The following is a 20,995-nucleotide window of genomic DNA, read 5'->3' on the forward strand; positions in this document are numbered from 1 at the left end:
CTTGAGCAGGCATAAGGAAGTATCCACACCAGACTGTACTCAGATCAATTTACTGCAATGGAATTTAACAGAGAGAAAGAAAGGAAGAAGGAGGAAAAAATGGTTGAACATAAATTAAACAAACAAATAAATCTCTTTGTGGCCTACTATAACCCAAAGTAAGATTGAGCATGTTTTTTTTTTTTCTTTCTGATTGATTATATGAGTTGTTTTTTCTTCATTTACTTATTTATTTTAAGCCTTACAGCATAATATGTGTATTCAGACATCCAGTTACACAGTGGGTTATTTTGAATAAAACTGTTGATTAACTAGAAAAAAAAAAATCTAACTCTGAGTACCAGTATCATTCCTTCCTGGTCCCAGACTCCCAGCTTGTTTATTTAGTGTCACCCGTAGTCTGTCATGGCTGACCTAAAACTATCAGAAACAGCCACAGTTGCAGCCAAGCATAAACAAAAATCTGAACTGAAGGTGCAAGGGGAATGCCATTCTAGAGATAAGATCTATTGCTGTAATAGCCCTTGATTATGATGACCAAAGAAAAAAAAAAAAAAAAAGCAACACTAAATATACAGACACATTTCTGTTTATTTATACATGAAGGGAGGGAAGCAAATCATTTACAAAGAGGAAGGTGTATATAGGGAATAGGGTTTCATTACATGTCAGTGTTTCCAACAGTTTATAAAACATGATTTTGTGAAAGTAGACGTTTGCTTGTGGTCTTCTCTGTTTGCTTAATGACATTTTGTAAAGTGTTAAAAATCACATGGAGATAGCAGGGAAAGAGAATCTGCCAGATGGTTATCTGTTGGTAGAGTGTTTTTCACCCTTCCTTCCACCTACAGCACAGAAGCCTTGGTTTTACACTGAAGACAGATTTGCATTAGAGGATACACTTATGAATACAAGTCTGATATATTATGCTTCAGGTGTGTGAAGGATGTGTAAATTGGTGGTGACACAGGTAATGAAGGGGACTTATACATGACAAACATTGACCTGTTATTTGAAAGGCAGTTACATCAGGCTTCTTGTTCTTTATGATCTGATTTTGAGACAATTTTCAATTTTCATTTCAGTCAGATTCCCTGAATTTGTAGGGTTTTTTTGTTGTTGTTGTTTTTTCTGTAAAAAAGGTATCTTCAAAGATCTCAGTGTATAAAAAGTCATTTTGGGAGAAATTGCTTGTAGTCTTCTGCAGAGCCATGCCAAGAGTTTGGTCACTCCGCCATTTTAAAGGTCAGTTTTTAGCCGTAGGGCTAAAAAAAAAAACCTCTTTAATATGCAGTATGTTACAAATTTTCACTCATTATTGTTTAGATCAATACAATCTTCAAAGCACAAAATTTAAGTGAGAGTATTAGAGACTTTTTTTTTTTTAATAAAGTTTGTTTTAATAAAGTTTGTATAGCAGGTTACGAGAGGGAAGAAGAGAAACTAAGTGACTTCACTAGCTTTTATTATTATTATTATTTTCTAAATGTGTAAATTCAATACCAAACAGCTAACAGCTGTCCTAAGAAATTTTCTAACTGCTTCTTTCAGAAACAGCTTTCCTTTGACTCTTATCTCTTAAACACAATTGAAAGTGTACCTCCTTGTTTGTTACAATAAACTGAAGCTTAGATATGCTGTGGTTCAGGTCTTTCCCATTTCCTCTCTATTTTCCTTTTATCCTTTTATTATTTCTCTTTACCAAGCTGCACTTGCTATTTAATAGCATAACATGCCAACTCATACACTTAGAAAAGAGCAGAGTACTAGTCATGAAAGATAACATCCCACATATTAGATTTAAATGTTGTTTTCTGTGGACCTGCTTCATTCATCAACTATTCCATAACTATAGAACAACTGTAACTTTCACTGATAATCACAGCTAAAAATGCTCAGATATTAGTTTGATCTGTCATCACACTGGGACATGGGATTCAACATCGATTTGCCCCTTCTGTTTGACTGGAAAGAACTGTGGTGGTGTTGTGTACTCCGATTAAGAGAAATGCATAAAGTACTAGAAGCTTAATCTTATTCTTAAACAAACAAACAAACAACAACAACAACAACAAAAAACCCTTCACATTTAAAATCAATAAATCAATAAAACTTCTACCTGGAAATAGTAAAGGTGGGGCATGTCCCATTTGCTTGTTACTTTTCCTCTGTTTGCATACTGATTACATGTATGTAGCTCTGTGAAAGAATGTTATGCCCCTGGCCTTTACAACAAAATGCAAGGGGGGATGATGGTCTTTACAGGAAAACGGATATGGGGAAGGAAGACATCAGAGAGTACCATTTGATGGAATTTTAAAATTCACATTTTTTAATTTTCTGGCCAGTAAGAACTTTCTGGAAATGTACTCTAAAAAAGAACAACATACATGGATGGTGAATGCATATCCAGAGATATGTTTCAAAAGAAAAGAGTTTGCAAGCATTTTGAGATCTTTAGGAGGAATGCATTAGGGAAGTATTAAGTACTAATCTTTATAAATATGTTTATGTATATATATGTATATCATTCTATGGGGATATATTTGTCTGTTTGGAAAAAGCTATATGGCATTTATTTGTTATTTTTCATACACATAACATGAAACATTCTCTAGAATAGACACTGTAGACACTGTTTTGGGGGCCTGCTGCTTTCTGTCCTATATCTGCTGCCATGAAAAATGTCTTCTTGAAGTTGCTTGGTTTTCATGGCCCAGAGCTAGATTCTGCTTGCTTTTTGTGAGTTAAATGAAGAAGGAGGAGAAATCCTTCTGGTGGGACAGGATCCCTCTGGTACCAAAGCTAATTTAGGTTGGATGTCAAGCTTATGAGAAGTCTGCAAGCTGACTGTAGGAATACATCACTTCTCTCAGAATGATCTTACACCAAAATTGGCAACAGTTTAGGCCATACTGGAAGAATTTTTTCAGCAAGTGATATATTTGCCTGGGTTACTCACCAAGGCAAGGGTTAGCTATAGACTTAAGTGTCCTGTTGCATGCAAAAACTCAAAAGGAATTTAGCTGTCAAGGTATTTAGCATGAATACCTTCACTTTAATAGAGTAAGGCTGCCTGGGAGAGCACATATACTTTTTAAACATTGTGCCGTGAAACTTGAGAGTTCTTTTTTTCTCTACTGTTAAAATGCAGGCTACATCCAAGAAAGGCAAATATTTTCTGAGGGTGAAAATCCACTGCTGGTATTCCATAGGAGAAGATATGAACATTTTTTATGCTAACTTCTAACTTTGGCACTTTGATGTGCTGCATTCTCAGTGCAGACATTTGTGAACCTAGAAAATCCTAGAAGGAGAGATTGGAACAAGTGCAAAGCTCACTGTCTGTGCAGATGTGAAGCTTTAAACAGTGTTCTAAACAGTGTTTAAACTGTTCTATACTTTGGCTGAATGTTGTTTATCCTTTAAAGCTTTTTGGAGGTCAGCATGAAATGTGTATTTTAGTCAGTAACTAGTGAGCAAGTGTCAGTTGCATGAAAATTGCATTCAGATTTCACAATCCTTTTGGCTTTCCGAGCAGTGACAAGAGTTTTTATTAGGGTTTATTTTGCTGAGATACTAAACAGGTAATTTTAGGAGTACAATGTAACTATACATCAGTAACTAACCCTATACTGTGATTTGTTCCAGTGCCTCAGTGTCAACCTTCAATTGCAGATAACTTGGGATAACGAGCAGCTAATGAATAACTATGCCCTATTATTTTTTCAGCATAAGGTTCTGCAGCTTTTGCTAAATTTATTTGGAATGACTTTATTTACTGTATAATAATCTCATTGCCCTACTTGTAAAGTATGATTTAATTCTACCAGTCCAGTCTTCTAAATATTGTGTGTATTCTCTGATGATTTTTAAAGATCACTCGTACCTGTGACTCAAACTGTGATTATTCAAAGAACATATTAACCAAAAGAACAGGGGCTGATCAATCTGTGTTGACGCTTTTTTTCCTGCTTCTTTATTGCAACAAAAATTAAAATGGTGAATTTTGTTAAGTAGTTGTTGAAATTGTCACAGACATGAAAAGCAATTGCAAATGGAAAAGGAGGAGCTCATGATAGAATTATAATTCCCTGTTTTAGTGGTTTATAACTGGACTGTAAAAAATATTTTGGCCTTAAAGTATAGGCAAAGTTTCAGCCTGTGAGAAGGCCTTTCATTCCAAATTTCAAAATACGTAGATAACTTTATCATATTCAAATTCTGTCATAAATCATAAGGAAATCTAATTAGAATGAGATACCTCTTCATGCAAGTTTCCTCAGAAATCTGGCATGGTTTAACAGGCAGACTGTGTTAGTTCAGGAAACTGCCACTGCCTGGTCAAAAAGGAAGTTCTGTCAATTTAAAAATCTAAAACATTTTTTACTGAAGTAATCATTAAAAACCTCATTGACTTTAGCTCCCATTTATTGACTTACACATTTATTTGCTACAGGATTTCTTCAGATTTAAGATAATGAACATTTCCCTAATATCTACTGAACATAAAGTAAATATTAATTACATTAAAATTTTATTTATTGGGAGAATGGACACATTTTTGAAACCCTGGACTGGCAATAATAGTGAAAACTGTTTTTTTTTCTGCACTAGTTATGATGCAGAAAGTTAAAATTTCATTATGACAGTACCTGATTACTCAACATGTGCATCTGATAAACACAGTCTTAATTTGGCCAGAGAAATTGAATATAGACCTTTATGCCATAGTTTGCAATCAGTATACAGCTAAAAGTTGGAACTATGTTGTCTCAGATTTTCTTTGCTTCCATCTTGAAAGCATATTCATGCTGTACATTCATGCATAGCAAAGAATTTATTATTGTTATTATTTTTTGTTTTATTTTAAATCAAGATTTATTTATTATTTTTTGCTCTGGGAGTTATGTTCAAATTCTGTCTTTGGACAGCTTCATAATTATGGATGCACTTTCAGTTCACCTGGTGTTTGTTTGCCAGTGGAAGTTTAGTCCCTGCCATGTTAAACAGCAAAACTGTATTTTTTTGAGTATAGTATTCACTATAGTAAGGTAGCATGTGCCTAAGGAGTTTCTGAAGGTAGAAGCCTGAGCAGCCTAAAACTATTCATCCTAATATTTTTGTTTTGTTTTAAGTGGAGGTGTCAATCAAGAAGATCATCTCAAATACTTTGTCAAATATTATTCTGCATATGGAAAGTAGGGGCCGTAATCTCTGTTCTCAGTCAATGCTTTCTAAAAATTTTCTTCATATTTAATTTCTGGTGTGTTCTGCTATTCATACATCTCATCACAACTAAGATTATTTAGTTCATTAAAAAGTTAAACCCTTTCACATTCTGGCTCTATTGCTCCTCACTTTTTCAACTTGTAATTGCTGTGACTGGGTAAAGCTTGGTAGCTTTTCACAAGTTATGATGTTTTGCTTATACTCAGTTATGAACATGAGACATTTATTTCCACATGTGGAAATCACCTTCTTCATGTTCCTGTTTTTCATCTTCCTGTTTTCACTATCCAGTACAATTTCTAGCATCGCAACAGGCAATGTATGGTATTAGACTAAATAATTGGATAACTTTACTGTTCTTCTCCTACTAAGTGCTCTGCCTTCTATTCCTGACATTCCCAATTTTGGCTTCTTGTCTTTAATTAGCAATACTAAATTATCTCAGTCACTACTGACTGTCAAACCTGTATTAATTTAAGTACCAATAGCTCTTTAAGTACCAATAAAAATCTGCATCAAATGCCTTAGTTTAAAGTCATTTTGTAGTCTGTGACCTCCTGAAAAGTAAGAAGACAAGCCAAATTCTGCTGTCATCCAGAATGTACTTCAGCAAGGCATTTAACCACATTCTTGTCTCAAACATGTGACTTGGTCCCTGGGTCAAGAGCTGGTTTCAAAGAAGCTTGCTGAGTTGCAGCTTTAAGCTTTGTAGCTCAAGAGGAAATCCACTGTCTTTATTCAACTTCTACTAGACTTTTGATGATTTCAATGTATACTAGAACACACCATTTTATTAAATACTTTCTGCAACTAAAATGATACAACACATTGATTTGTATGGAGGGCACTACCATTGGCATGTGGCATTTTCCCTTTCTTCTGTTCTATTGTATAAATTTTGTATGTGCATTTATCCACATTTGCATGCAGACATGCATGCTTCTTTGGAAACAGACTTTAATCTTGCTTGAAGATTACTCTTGTTTCTAAGTATTGAGCCAAGTCACTAAACAAATATTGATAAAGAAGCTGGTTTAATATTAATAAAGCAAGCCATATTCTGGTCTTGATAGGCGAGTCTCTCAACAAAATATTCATCCTCAATTGATGAGAAACTTTTTTGACCCTGTCTGTTCCAGAAAGTTCTTACATACTTGTATGTATGAAAGTCCAGAGGTTTTGGCAGTGCATGTTTAACTGAAAATCTTATTTACAGTAGTCTATCTGTTGGAAAAGTGCCCAGACCAAAATCCTTCTGTATTCCATAAAAGGAAATCATTCTAATAAAATTTATCACTTCATTTATTTCAAGGAATTTTCCTAAGTGAATCATATTTAAAACCTCAGTGAATAATGGCAGAATGACGAACGATGACATTTCTGATTCCAGCCTCTGATTTGAAGTTGCTTTTGCATTTGAACCCAGGGTTGAGAATGGCCAATAAATTTTGGAAGTTTCTTAGACAAGCTCTTTCCAGATAAACATTTACAATAAAATCGACCCATTTTGGAAATAAAAGAAAATGGTGGTTTCTCCAAATTTCCCTCTTCTTCCCTTGCAAGGCACTCTCTAAACATACCTAACAAAATCCACAAAAAATAGTAAGAATAAGTTTGAAAAATATCATTCAACATCATATGAAGCTCTTTCCTAATGTCAAAATTTCATTCAGGCTTCAATTGTGGTAAATATTTTTTTCCACTCTGCTCCCTCCTTTCTCCAAACCTTGGGTGTTTTCTATGATTCGGTGTCATTGTGAGGTAGAATGTCAATATGTGTAATGACACAGCACAGTGAAAACACATATTTTAATATTCATGTAAACTCATGTAATTGTAAATTAGGCTGTGCCACCCGCTATCATAACATACTTCATGTGAAAAGATGCTAAATTTACTTGACCTACTTTCATCTTCATGTTTAGGAAACAGGGTATAAGAAGTAAACAAAGTAGTTTTGCCTCATGCAGGAGATGATTATTGTTTGAATTTATGATTCATGCCTTGAGCAAAATGTTGTTTGTGGCCTCATTTGCAACCATAATTTACAACTTTACTAGGGATATACTGTGTATTTGGGAGGCTATATATTAGGCATGCTTTGTACTGGAAGAGTTTTCTAGCTTTGGGTGTAGAATTTTCTATGTTTCTGTTAGCTATAAAATTTCTTGGCATAACATTTACTGTAGTAAATATAGATTTTTTTATTTTTATTTTTTTAAATTGCAAGTCCCCTTAGGAATGTCCTATTGTATTTACATCAATGCACATGTTACAGCTAAATCTAACTAGTATTTAAATAAGTTGCTAATTCTACAAACAACAAGTCATAAATGCAAGAAGAATTTAGTACATTTCAGTATTTCCTAATCACAGTGTTCAGCATTTAATAACTACTGTCTCATTTTAGTTAATCTGTAGTTTTAGCCTAGCCTAACTTTGATATAGCTATACATTTCTGGAGTCTAATGAAATCATCTTTTCTGATACGGATGATTATTACAGAATTATAATATTACCTAGTAAATTAGATTGAACTATGTTAAGTCTATTAGACTAAGATCTATAAAGGATGATATTTTGATGAGAAATTTAAAATGAGATTGGGCAAAATAATAGATTGCCTTCTATGTGCAGAGTATAATCATGCACTGCAAATAAATGGTTGTTACAAAACGGACTTTTCTATCTTTAATGTTTACGAGTATATTATTCTCTGGATTGTTGATTTACTGTGACTTTCCTGTAAGTCGTCAGATAAAGTCATAACTAATGGAATCATAGACGATATGCCTGATCTTTGTTCTCTTTGTAATGTATATTTCTTTCCAAATCCAGACTGTTTATAGATAAGATCTATTTTTGAGTCACAGAAATACTGTACTAACCCTTATGTGGCAGGAGAGCACTAATTTCACCTTTGTATTTTGTCTTTCTAAAAACAGAAGTTTCTACAGAAACAGAAGGTTATACCATGGGCAACAGTTTTTTGAATTTTCTCTGAGACATCCATAGACATCTGTGCTCCTAGAAGACTGCACACAGCTCCTGCCATCTCCAGTAGAAAGACACAAGGACCGACCATGTCTTGTTTTTTCTGGGCTCGCTGCCTGCCCCAACACATAATTCCTAAAGGAGTGGTATGCAGGAGCTGACGCTGGGGTCCTTTTCTTTGCCTGAGTCATGGTAATGAAATTTAATAACAGTAAGGTGTGTTTATATCCAGAATTTGTTAGCTCTATCACCATTCATTAATTTCTTTTATTCTTCTGCTAAACCTGTGGTCTTTCAACTTCATAAAATGCTTAAAGGGAGATTGCTGCTGATTTGGGTCTCGGTAGAATGTAGCAAAGATCTTTGTACCTGCATCTCATCTTCAGTCCTCTTTAAGCCCAGGAAGAAAACCAGAGGATCCACTGTCTAATGGGAAATGCAAGATTTCTTGTCCCCTCAGACTCCTTCCAGGCATCCATTCCATTGCCATGGAACCACACATGATGATGGTAATGGTGGAGCTGATGGCCCTACCTATTGTTCTCAGAGGGAATCTAGGATGAACTAATTTCTCCACCTTCACTATTCTCCTAATGAAAACTAAGAGATAGCAAGAAAAAGTTCTACAGCTGTTTTTGACTAAACAAACTCATGCTGCTCAAAGACAACGATACATGTAAGAGTATAGTCTTATTGACTACAGTCAATCAATAAATAGTCAAACTAGTCTTAAGGAATATGCCAAATCACTTTTCAAAGACAGGATCATTTCACCTGCTCGTGAGAGGTAAAATTCAAGAATATTAAAAGGGAGAAAATTACTGAATGATAGGGAGCTGCCATCATAATATGTGCTGCTTAGTGCTTGAACATTGTAACTGTCAAGCTGATTCTATTAAGAAAAAAGGAGTAATTTAACATTATTTAATATTCACAATATGCACATATTGAATGGAAGTGTATGTAGAATATAAGGCCCTATTTCAGCATAAATGAAATTTTAATCGCAGGAATATTCCTATTGATTTTAATAGGATAACTCTTAATCTCACGTTTATGCATGTGCATAATAAATAAGAAGCTACTAATGAATATGTTTAAAAATAACCCTGATGTTACTTTCAAGAAAAAATAAAAGAATATATTCTAGCTTTCTTAAGTACTTCCTGCTCAGCTTGTGGGACTTATCCTACAGTCCACATTGTCTACCAACATCAGTTTTGTTCTGTTAGCTATATCAGGACCTTTGCTGATGGGGGTTGTATGAAAATAAGTGAGAAGGAACTTTAGGTTAATTAGGGTTTTTCCTACATACCAAAGATTTCATGCTGGTGTAGGAAGTTATCTCGTTAGTGCATATGTGGGAAAGAAGATGGGAAAGAAGAAAAATTTGGGAAACTGTAGAACCGACTACTTCATAGATTATTGTTTGAGATGCACAGACAGAAACAAAACATTGAAATGAGGATGTGACAGACAGGAAGGTCTAAAGAAAAGCAGCCAGCATAAACCACAGGAACTTAATACGTCTTCCATGGTCTACTGAATCTTTCTTCTCAGACTTCTGTCTCAAGTCTCATCTTCACATGGCAGTCCTGGAGCCAGCTGCATTCTGGTCATCTTCCCTCCTTCCCCTTGGAAGTGGAAGCACAGGTAGTGAGCAGCATTGTTTGCCACAGCCATGGAGGGTGACTCTAGCCCCCTTTCCTTCCATGTTGGTACTCCTGTCCTCTCCACTTTTAAGGACCTCACCGGGAGATGATGAATAGTATCTTTGTGTTCTGGTATGACATGAGGAATGTCAGTTCCTTTGGAAGGGTGCTCCAAAAAAACTTGTAGGGTCTCCAAGGAGCTACAGACAGATAGCCAATAGCTTAGAGGGTGTCAGAAATCCTGCCTTTTTCTGCAGTCTGGGTGACAGCACAATTTCTGTCTACTTTGAATTCTTCCGGGGTGCTGCTTCTGCATTTTGTTCAGCAATTGTAATGTAAAATGCAGAACTCGCCTTGGGAGTAGGAAAAGGCGCCTGGGATTTGCTCAACCCACTGTGATCTTCAGCTACCCAATGGCTAACGAGATAACATCACACCCATTCACCCTCCACTGGGCCCTATTCATCTTGTTTTATTTGCTGTATAGTACAGCATTAGTACTATACAGCATCATATACAATACAGCTATGCAATACAATGCAATACAACAGTATCAGCATCAGCAGATTAGGTGAGGAACATTGTGTTGTTGTCATTTTTTATTTATTTTTATTTTTTAAGAGTAGAGAAGGAAGACAATGAAGGGGCTACTTTTCTCCATCTGGGTGAATCAGCTTCTTAGTAAGGACTATAGGATTAAAAAAGGAGAGAGCTTGCCAGGAGTGACAATAAATATTGCATAAGTGGAAACACCAAGGCCAATTGGAGGTGTAAATACAGATTTTTTTTTTCCAAATATATATATTTTAGAAATTAATTTTCTAGACTATTCATGGTGTTTTATTAGTAAATGCTAACATTAGGAGAGCATCACGAAGATATCTGAAGGCATTAGGTCTAATCACCCATGTTTCTCCCATAGCATAAGAAAACTGTGCCAGTATCTTACAAACGACAGGCCTAAATGTCTGGAATAGCAGTGTAAATTTTTGATTTCAGCAAGTATTGTCAATGTTACTGCCTTTACATAATTACCTTAATGTGGAAAAAAAAAAGGCATAGGATGTTCCATTGCTCCTTGTGTGCATTTTATGGAAAAAAAATCTTCTGTAAAAAACTGCTTAGCTTTAATTGAGCAAAAGGATTCATATGGGATCTGGACTTTCAGCTCAATTTCTCTAGATGGGTTAGGTCGCTGTGTGATAATTCTAATTAAGTTATATAAAAGCATTGAACTAGATAAACCAAAGTAGCTGCTCCATCAGTTCACCAGGTAAATTAACCGTATGCAGGAGTCTTTTTGTCCATACATTTGTGCTCCTTTTATGTTGTTTTTTACTGTTGAGTGTGACACATAGAACGATTCTGCGGAGCTGATGTTGTCACTTTTGGTCTACAGGTGGCAGCATTGTAAGGTTTTGTAGCTTCTGAGGCTTCACTGAAGATTTTTATGATCTCTTCAAACATCCCCCACTCACCCACGCTATGTGATCAGGGCTGAGTTAACATCATTACATACTCACGTCAGGTAAAATAAAAGGGAATAAAATGTTCAGGCCAAAAATTAGGTTCTTTTCTTTTCTTTTCTTTTCTTTTCTTTTCTTTTCTTTTCTTTTCTTTTCTTTTCTTTTCTTTTCTTTTCTTTTCTTTTCTTTTCTTTTCTTTTCTTTTCTTTTCTTTTCTTTCTTTCCTTTCCTTTCCTTTCCTTTCCTTTCCTTTCCTTTCCTTTCCTTTCCTTTCCTTTCCTTTCCTTTCCTTTCCTTTCCCTTTCCCTTTCCCTTTCCCTTTCCCTTTCCCTTTCCCTTTCCCTTTCCCTTTCCCTTTCCCTTTCCCTTTCCCTTTCCCTTTCCCTTTCCCTTTCCCTTTCCCTTTCCCTTTCCCTTTCCCTTTCCCTTTCCCTTTCCCTTTCCCTTTCCCTTTCCCTTTCCCTTTCCCTTTCCCTTTCCCTTTCCCTTTCCCTTTCCCTTTCCCTTTCCCTTTCCCTTTCCCTTTCCCTTTCCCTTTCCCTTTCCCTTTCCCTTTCCCTTTCCCTTTCCCTTTCCCTTTCCCTTTCCCTTTCCCTTTCCCTTTCCCTTTCCCTTTCCCTTTCCCTTTCCCTTTCCCTTTCCCTTTCCCTTTCCCTTTCCCTTTCCCTTCCCTTCCCTTCCCTTCCCTTCCCTTCCCTTCCTTTCCTTCTAAGGAATTCATAATCTTTCAGGCTTAAAATTCATGAGTTCCATATTTTTCAAGACAGATTTTTTGAGAGCTGCAGCAATCCTAGTCATAAGATGATTCTTGTTTCCAGTGGGCTTCTGGCAAACTATCAAAAAGTGGAAAAAAACATATTTCATAGTGATTTAGATAGTTTGTAGAAACACCCTGCTGTTGAGGACTCATTTACCTAACTTTTACATAAATTGGCTCTATTTATGTCAATTCTTAAAGTTAGTGGAACTATTTATCTGAGCACTGGACATTGAAAGAAAGATTAGGCAGAGATCCCTTTTTGATTATGCATATTTTCTGATCTATTATTTTCAAGATATTGTACATTCTATATCATCCTTTCTGATGTCAGAAATAAAGTCATCATGAGGTCATACATTTTCTACTCCTCATTCCCTTTTCCCTTTCCTCTTTCAGTTCCCCAGGGGAAAGAGATTCTGAAGTAGAGGTTGAAACAATTGTGTAAGTAGTATTGAAAATATAAAGCAAAATTGTTTCCTTAATAAATATAATTAGCTGTATATATTGCATTTTCAAGAGCTAGTACTGATGTTGGGACCAGCTCTTTAAATAAAATAGGACCTCTGTAGTCTCTGGAGAGAACATGCATAAAGCAAAGTAAATGATTTTCTGTCAACACTAAGTAGACAGGTGCTTACATTGAACAGCATTCTAATATGTCTCTGAATATTTATGTCTTCTTTCTCAAATGCATTGCCCGTGAATGTCACAGCTGTCAAACGTCTGTATACAAGAAGATAAAAAATGAAATTAATAAAAGGCAGATCAACATTTTGTTTGTTTAGGCCAGTTTTTCCTATTGCATTTTACATAGGTTATCAGTGTTGAGGTGCTTGGGTATACTTGTATATTCTAAGGGGCTGAGGGAAATGCAAAGCAATTAGTTGCATTTTGTATAGGTATAGGTATACATCCCATTATTTAACCTAGACATAATCAATGAAAATAATGATTGAAAGTGCTACAGGGTGTTCATTTATCCTCTGTCCATTGGCTTCACAGATGGAAACCCTGGAAATAGAGTTTTGGCAGTTTGGTGCTGCCATAAGAACAAGAAACCATTCGGGATTTGTAAACACGTTTTATTTATTTATTTATTTATTTATTTTGGTGGGGCAAGCTTGTGTCTGTAAATTCTGAAACAAACTTTGCTACATGCAAGGATAGGTGAGCCATCACCCTTGCCTGAAAACAACTAATAGATTTGTTTCAATAGTAGTTCTAGAAGTCTGAAGGCTATACACGCTAATATAAAACATACTGTTCATGGCTATCTGTGAAAAAGATGCACCCAATGCACATTTGAAAGTATTTGAAAGATGTTAATGATAATGTGGCTTCCATTTTATACATAATTTTATTGTGAGAATGAGAAGACAAACCTCTCCAAATGGACCTCAGTCAGAATCATTCACCTCAGGTACAATTGAAGTACTCTTTATTACGGGTGTTTTTCCATTGTATCTGGTTGCCATTCATTGATATGCTTGAATTGCTCCTCAAGATTAGTGGTGCTTTCCATGCAGGCTACTCAGCACACACAAGCAAATATAGATGTCAGAGATTGGGTACTGCCTCCTCTTGTCCTTGGTAAATACTTTGCAGTATAGTCTCAGTTTAACTTTGAGGGTCTCAAGACTTTTTTGCTGTCTTCCTCATAAGCTCAGAAGGCAGACTAGTTCTTGTCAAAAGAAATCAACATACCATTCAGACTGAGTGATTCAAGCTATTGCAGGAGAAAGAACAAGTGACGATGCTCCGAAAAATTTAAATGACACACATTGCATTGTAACATTACTGTGAAAACCATAACTTTGGTATGTTTTCTCAGTATAGTTGATAAGACTAATGATAGGTTTCCCAAATGCCAGAGTTTCTATCGTGTACAGACAGCATACAGTGTGAAGCCTCTGCACTACAAAAAGTCCAGGTAGTGTCTCTGTAGGTAGGTGTGTGCCCGAAGTGCACATTTTTAAATGAAGAATACAGCCATAGTGAAAACCGTATTATGCTTTTATGATAAACTTTCTGTCAGACACTAAACTGACTTTTGGCAGCTGTTATGTCTCAGAAAATTTGTCCTGAGCAGTCATCAACAGAGGAGACAGTTAGCAGTCAGTACCGAATGAATTGGGACAGAGTACCAGGGATGATGAAGTGGGTACAGTTGGCTGGTTGTTTTCAGACAAACATGCTTTGGTGAAAATACTAGTGGCATCAAAAATGTTTCTTAAAAGCGTATCTCTTGGCATATTACAGCAAAACATGAGCCTGTTTTTCCTGCAAGCTGTGAAGGAAGACACTGTATATGGAAATATCTGGAAATTTTCAGATCTCATGCATTACCTATACATAAAGACCCAATGCTTGCTTCCCATTGTAGATCCAAATCCTTGGAGGAGATAACATTTGGAAAAGTGCACATTGTGAATGTGCAGGTTTCCAAATTAGGTTTCAATTCCTACCATTTTATTTTCCAGAAAACAGGTAGAGGGGTTCTTGGCTTAACCTTAAAAAAATTGCTTAGATAACAACAGAGCAGATGTTAGTGATTTGGGGATATATGACTAGCATTGAGTCCAGCTTTGAAAGGTTCAGAAGTTCATGGAGATTTTTATACCCACACATCTAGCTGGAAGAAACTAGCTAGAAGAAACTATAGTCTTTTGGAGATAAGCATGAAAATACTGTACTACTTGGTTCTTTCTGGAATAGCAACTGTTAAAATATGTTGTTTCTATTGCTGCTGGCAAATAAAGTCAAAGCAGAAATGCGTAAATCTGAGAACAGAAGATATATTGATCTGGTAAGAATCTGAGGTTTCTTTTATCCTAACTAGTCCTATGGTTTATAAAATGAAAGTGAACTGATGTGGTCGGTAAGATAACTGAAATACAGAATCAAGAGGAAAATATCCTTTCTGGAAGTATGTATGCTACAAATAATCTCTCATGGTTTAAAGTGAACAAAGAATCTTTTTTAACAGTAACTTCTTCAAAACTTTTGAATTACTCATGCTTTTACTTAGGATTCTTCCAATCAAAATCATTTTTTTTAAGGATATATGTTTGATGTATTTGTCTGTTGTGGTTACATTCTAATGTATTTTGGATCTGGTGACATGGCATATCTAATAGTGAGAAAATAGCATTAGATCATAGAGATCACACATGGAGTGTATTTGCTGCTAAAACATGAAGGTTCTGATATGTACTAACTCTCATTCTTTGCATTAAAACTATGTAATTGTATTTATGAATTCCAGCAAATGTAGAGCTAATTGTTCACATGCAGTCCAGTTTGTTTGACTGAGAGTCAAAAAAATATACAGATATTCCAAATGACAATAAAGGAAGATATAAGCAAAAAATCTTGCAAATCCTTATGCATATGCCTTTTAACAGACAAATCATCTCCTGAAATAAGTAGGGATTCAATGGAATATGGGGGATTTGACTTTGATTTTCTTCTTTCTCTGGAATATTTTGTGAAGTCAGATTTTTATCAATTGAACTACGTGTATTGCATTAGCAACACAATAAATAGTTGTTCCATGCCTCACTGTAAAGAAATGAACTTTTCCTGTAACATAAAGATAATGCATATAGTTTGGGGACTGAACCACATTTACAGCATACCGTATGAAACTTCTGTGTTTGTAACTTTGGGAATTACTAGAATACTTGCCTGCAAATCAGTATAGTCATCTCTGGACTACTGAACTCAGGCTCACAGGCATTACTAAGGCGGAACCATCTTAGTAACAATAGATAAGCATAGCAATTCAAAATGCTCTGACTAAAAGTGCTGCTTGCTTTCAAAGAAGACATACTGAGCAACATCTTAAGGTATGTTCCATGATTTGTCTTTTTCTCTGCCACTTATTGTACTGTATCTAACTGCTTATTGAGATCGGATCAGAGAACATTATACAAATATAGATTAGTAGTGCCTTAGGTTGCAGAGAAAATGTTTCAAATTCCTCTCTGTGTCCAATTTTTTTTTGCTCTCACCAGACATAGAAAATAAGTTCTGACATTCGCAATATATTTTTTTTTTCAGTTTTTACAACGTTGACTTTCTTAGAAGCATTTAAAAGAGAAAGGAATATTTACTGAGTTGCTTTCTGTATATATTTTAGATGAAATCTGTGCTATAAAGCTGCTATAGTACAGAATTATTTTAAAAGCACATAAACTGTGTTGTTAGTGTGGGCCTGATCTTCTTTGGACTGGTGTGGCAAAACAGTCATTACGCCACAGACTGGCAGTTCAATTTCACTTCTGACCAAAATCAGCAATTAAATCAAGGCCTCCAGAAGCAGAAGGCTGAGTGTCCGCTGATTGCACACCCTTACAATCCCACTGCTTTCATTGCTATCAGGCCATGGTGCTGCAGCCATCATATCTTGTTTCTCAACAAGATAGAGAAAATCTTTGATTTTCCAAAGCTGAGTGATACTTTGCCATTTACATTCATAGGATTATGTATGCTTAGAGCTGAGGCCATGTAGGTAACTCCAGTTCACCATTTAGGCTTTATTTAGGTAATAATGTGTCAGGAGACTAGGTTTCAGCCCTCCATCAGCACCATGAGTTCAGGAGAATTGTCCCACATTTCAGCTGGACTGCAAGGGCCAGCTGTCCACCTTCCAGATTAAGTCCCAGGCCCTTGTTGGGTATTGCCTCTGGTGCAATAAAGTTGCAAATAATCCATTGAGAATATTTCATTACTTAATTCATAGTGAAATAATATCTAGATTGAAATTCCATTGATTTAGATAACTGATTCATCACTAATACCAAATATGCTCATCACAAAAACTTCAGTGGACCATAAAATTGAAAAGGAATCACCATGAGTCAAACACAATGTTTAATTTAACAAGAAAAGAATTGTTTAAGTCATATTTCTTCTTAGATTACATTTCTTTTGCAAGTAATTTGGCAAAAATGAGACTAATTTTAGGTTGCATGAATATGGACTTCAGACAAGCATTCTGGATTAAGAAATGTCATTAGCTCTATTTAGAACATAGGTCCCGTTAATACAGAAATCTTCAGTATTTCTGGGCAGAATGTGAAATAAGAATGATGAAAGTAATTGAAAGTGCAGGAGAATAAGTAACAATGTAATTACATGAATTGGAATTTGTCCAGGTCCATAGAACCAGAAAATGCCAAAATGCTGTTTAGCAAATCTTCAGTCTTTATCATCCACTGTGACCTCGTATTCCCTACTGGGCTACGTAACTTCCTTTTCTTTCAAAGGAATTTTTTAAACTAGTCTATTCCTGAAAGAGAACAATGTGTCTGGAAATCTTCGGCCTTTTCCCCCACCACTGTGACTTTCCTGTTTAGAAACAGCTCTCTGGTGTGCAGAAATTCCCCTGCATTAAAAATCCACTTAATTTTGTTTCCAGTTTTCAAGAAAAATACAAATACGTAATATATTTATATTTGCAGTGCAGTTATATGAAAACTTTATTATACCATCTAAATATATATTGGACCAAGTACATAAAAAATTATAGTGTAATGTTGCAACAATATTAAAACCTAGTATATTATATAAATTGCATAAATATCCCTCTGGTGACAAAATCTCTTCCTTAACAGATTTTTTCCTAGAAGTCTCTACTAAGTTCTAAAAGTTCCAAAACTATTGCAAACTCTACGGTAATTGGTATCTCTGATTATGTTTACAGTGCAGTATGTCCTACTACTTCTGTGTATAAATATACAATTTGTAGGTAATATCATTCTTTTGTCTTACTCAGTGCTTAGTACTACATGAGAAAGGGTCTCTGCATGCTGGTGGCATTGTGTATATTTCTGGATCAGAGAAGATAGGACACCCCATTGATCTGGAGGTTTAAAAAACAGTACTATCATATCAATCACTACTGTTATAAAATGAAATATTTTTATGTTATACAAATATGTAGTTGATACAGCTTCATATTCCAATGTTTCTGCAAGTGTGAAGAGAAAGATGTAGGAGAACATTTGTATGTAAGCTACTTTACACTCATTCTTCTTGGGTGGTTGACAGTGACTTAATTATCAAAATCCATTAACTTACTCTGATTGAGGAATTTGGGTTGTTCAGGAAAAACACAAGGCAAATTATTCATTTTCCCCATTTTCCAGGACTGTCCTTAATTTTCAATGTAAAATCTTAATTTTGATTTCATACAGCTTTGCTAAGTTTGGTATGGGACTGGGTCTGTTTAATTCCAACTGGTAACAATTATGATGTATTTTAGTAGGCTATTTTTGTAAATGCAGTGTTTAAATTCAATATATTTGTAAGGCCAGAAGGTGTTTCTAAAATCCACTGCCTATTTTATATCGCAAACTTTGATTATAGATTTACAGTACTGTTTTCCCTCAGCAGTTTGTCAATCAGAAAAAGGACACAGAAGAAATGAGACAAATCAATGTGAAAACATCCTCAGAGTTTGTTAATGATAAAAGCATTTCAATGCTGCTGAAAGTGTAGCATGGCATACTTCAAGTTATGTTTGTTCTAAACCATAAGATGCTACAGTTCTGAGTAGAGAACATAAAAGCTGAGCACTGCTGTTTTAGGCAAAAGCTATCCCGTGTTTGTATACATAATCCTATATATATAAAAAGCATAGAATAAAGTCTATGGTTCCTTTGAGAAACATTTTTTGAATTGTCTCAACTCATAGGCAAATCTAATAAAATACATTTGTATCAGCAAACAAATGAAAAGTATTCCTACCATCTGTTGATTTTAGTTGTAAGCTAAACAAAGAGCAATAAAAAGACATGACCAGCAGAAAAAGAGTTAGCAGTTTTTCTCTGTACTGATGGCCAGGTGTTTGATCTTTCTGCCAGGTTTTCAATTTGCAAATATGCAGCCTAAAAACATAATTCCAAAAATGCATACTTTTTTAATGCTGCCTATTAAAAATATAGGAATGATGACTATAAAGCAATAGGCAGATTTTTTGACATTGGTAGCAACTGAGCACTGTCTGGGTTTTCTTAGCACTGACATAGATTTTATACTCCCAATCTGGTTTGTATAGTGCTTACCTAAAAGGTGACACAGTCCTGTTCTGCAACATCATAGTAGAAAAAGAAACCTTAAGACCCTTTGTTTTGAGATGCCAGGTGATTTCTAGAATTTACTTTGTATTTATTGCTTGTTTTGGTGATTAAATAAGCATTTTTGCAATATTAGAATTGGCTGCAGTTTTCAGTAGGTGAACGAACATGTAGAAGAAGGGGAAGAGCTTGCTGCAAGGACATCATTGTACAGCAGCAGAGAGAGGCAAGGCACTGTGTTGCAGATGGGGAATGCACAGTCATCAGGAGACCTACTGGGCTTTAGACAGGGTGTAATTACTGTAAAGCTGCTCTCTGTCTGCATCTAGAGCCTGAATAAGGATTCACTGAATTTGATCAGAACCTTTCTATCAATGTTGACTCAAAGGATCTAGCTTGGCTGGACCTTTACATGTTATCAAGAAAGACTGAATAAAAAAAATCAAAAACGCCACAAACCACCACCTACAAAAAGACAGCTATAATTAGTCACTCCCAGATAAATTTTAAAATCTGTTGTAAAATTCAGATATATCTGTTACAATAAGGATCTGGACAAAAAGTGCTGATTTTGGATTTGCTATGTAAGAATCAATCTTTTCCTCCAATTATCTTATATCTTAGGTCTTCACAAAAGAAAGAGAGGCTGCTGCATACTGCCAAAAAATTGGACAGGTTGATGCTGAATGATCATAATAATGCAGCTATCTACTTCATAGTTCTTGGTAGTACCGGGAACAGAGAAGCATCAAGTAACAGCTACATCTTTATTCCTAAAATTCATCACCCTTCATTGTTATTCTTTTGTTAATGGTTATTATTTAGCAGGTGTGATTCTACCTGGTTGTAATTTATATGCCACAGACAGATATCGTTAGGAGTGGTGCAAACAGGTTTCAATAAGATAAAAACCACCCAAACTAAAATAAAAAAGACACCTGTACCGCTACTAGGAACTCAAACAGAAGTGACTGAAGATATGTCTCAGCAGAAATGAGAAACAGTAATCTCTTCTCATGAGGTTGTTAGTTTTTTCTTCAAAACCTAAGTGGTTCTGTGAAGTTTCAATAAGCATACAGAATAGAGCTTTTAGTTCAAAGCTTAACATTTTATCTCTCTTAAATGATATGTGAGAGTCTGCTGAGGTTCTTTTATTGAGTATATGAATGAGGAATGATTGTTTAAGGGCAACCTACCCACATTACAAACAGGTGTATAAACAGGCTTTGAACTAGAATTTTCTTCACCTGCACTTCTCTGTACATAAGGAATACATTTAGCATTCCACTTCTTGAACATTTCTTTATTAAGATGTTTTGGTTAGGTAGCAGAAACTGTCTTTGAATCAGGGCTCTAGAGCTCTTATTTGGGGGGCTGCTAATCCTGGGTGCTTTGAGGAAAGGGAATGCTCAGAAAATTGTATTTTTACAGAAAGGGAAAAAATGATATTATTGCTCTGTAGAACATAATATACAAGAACAATGGAGTGAAGGGTGTTTTGAAATATTTGTTTCCCATCTGTGTGTAATGATTTCGGGGTAGGAAGAGTGGCTAGGTGGTGCTGCTAAGTGTGATGTCTTTAAAACCTGAGAAGATTCAAAGGGACCGGTAAGGTTCTTCTACTCCCAGAGGGCTGGATCAAGGGCATGAACACATTTGTTAAACAGCAGAAGCAAGATTCAATAGGTTCATATATGTATACCTGGGACAATAATAGACCTGGCACCTAAGTATTGATATGAAAGTAATAGACCACGAATATATCTCATTTTAATTATCTTTGATTAATTTAGGACAAAACTAATTCTT

General features: G+C 35.4%; 1 long non-coding RNA gene across 1 annotated transcript; it reads left to right on the forward strand.

Annotated features, from left to right (window-relative positions):
• The first annotated feature begins 8,006 nt into the window (after nucleotides 1–8,006).
• On the forward strand, nucleotides 8,007–12,858 carry LOC310900772. Its single transcript, XR_014585380.1, has 3 exons — nucleotides 8,007–8,418; nucleotides 11,278–11,406; nucleotides 12,501–12,858. It is a non-coding gene; the product is annotated as an uncharacterized lncRNA (long non-coding RNA).
• The last annotated feature ends 8,137 nt before the right edge of the window (nucleotides 12,859–20,995 follow it).

The sequence above is a fragment of the Anser anser genome (assembly GCF_964211835.1).
Source record: "Anser anser genome assembly, chromosome: 5".
Taxonomy (NCBI): domain Eukaryota; kingdom Metazoa; phylum Chordata; class Aves; order Anseriformes; family Anatidae; genus Anser; species Anser anser.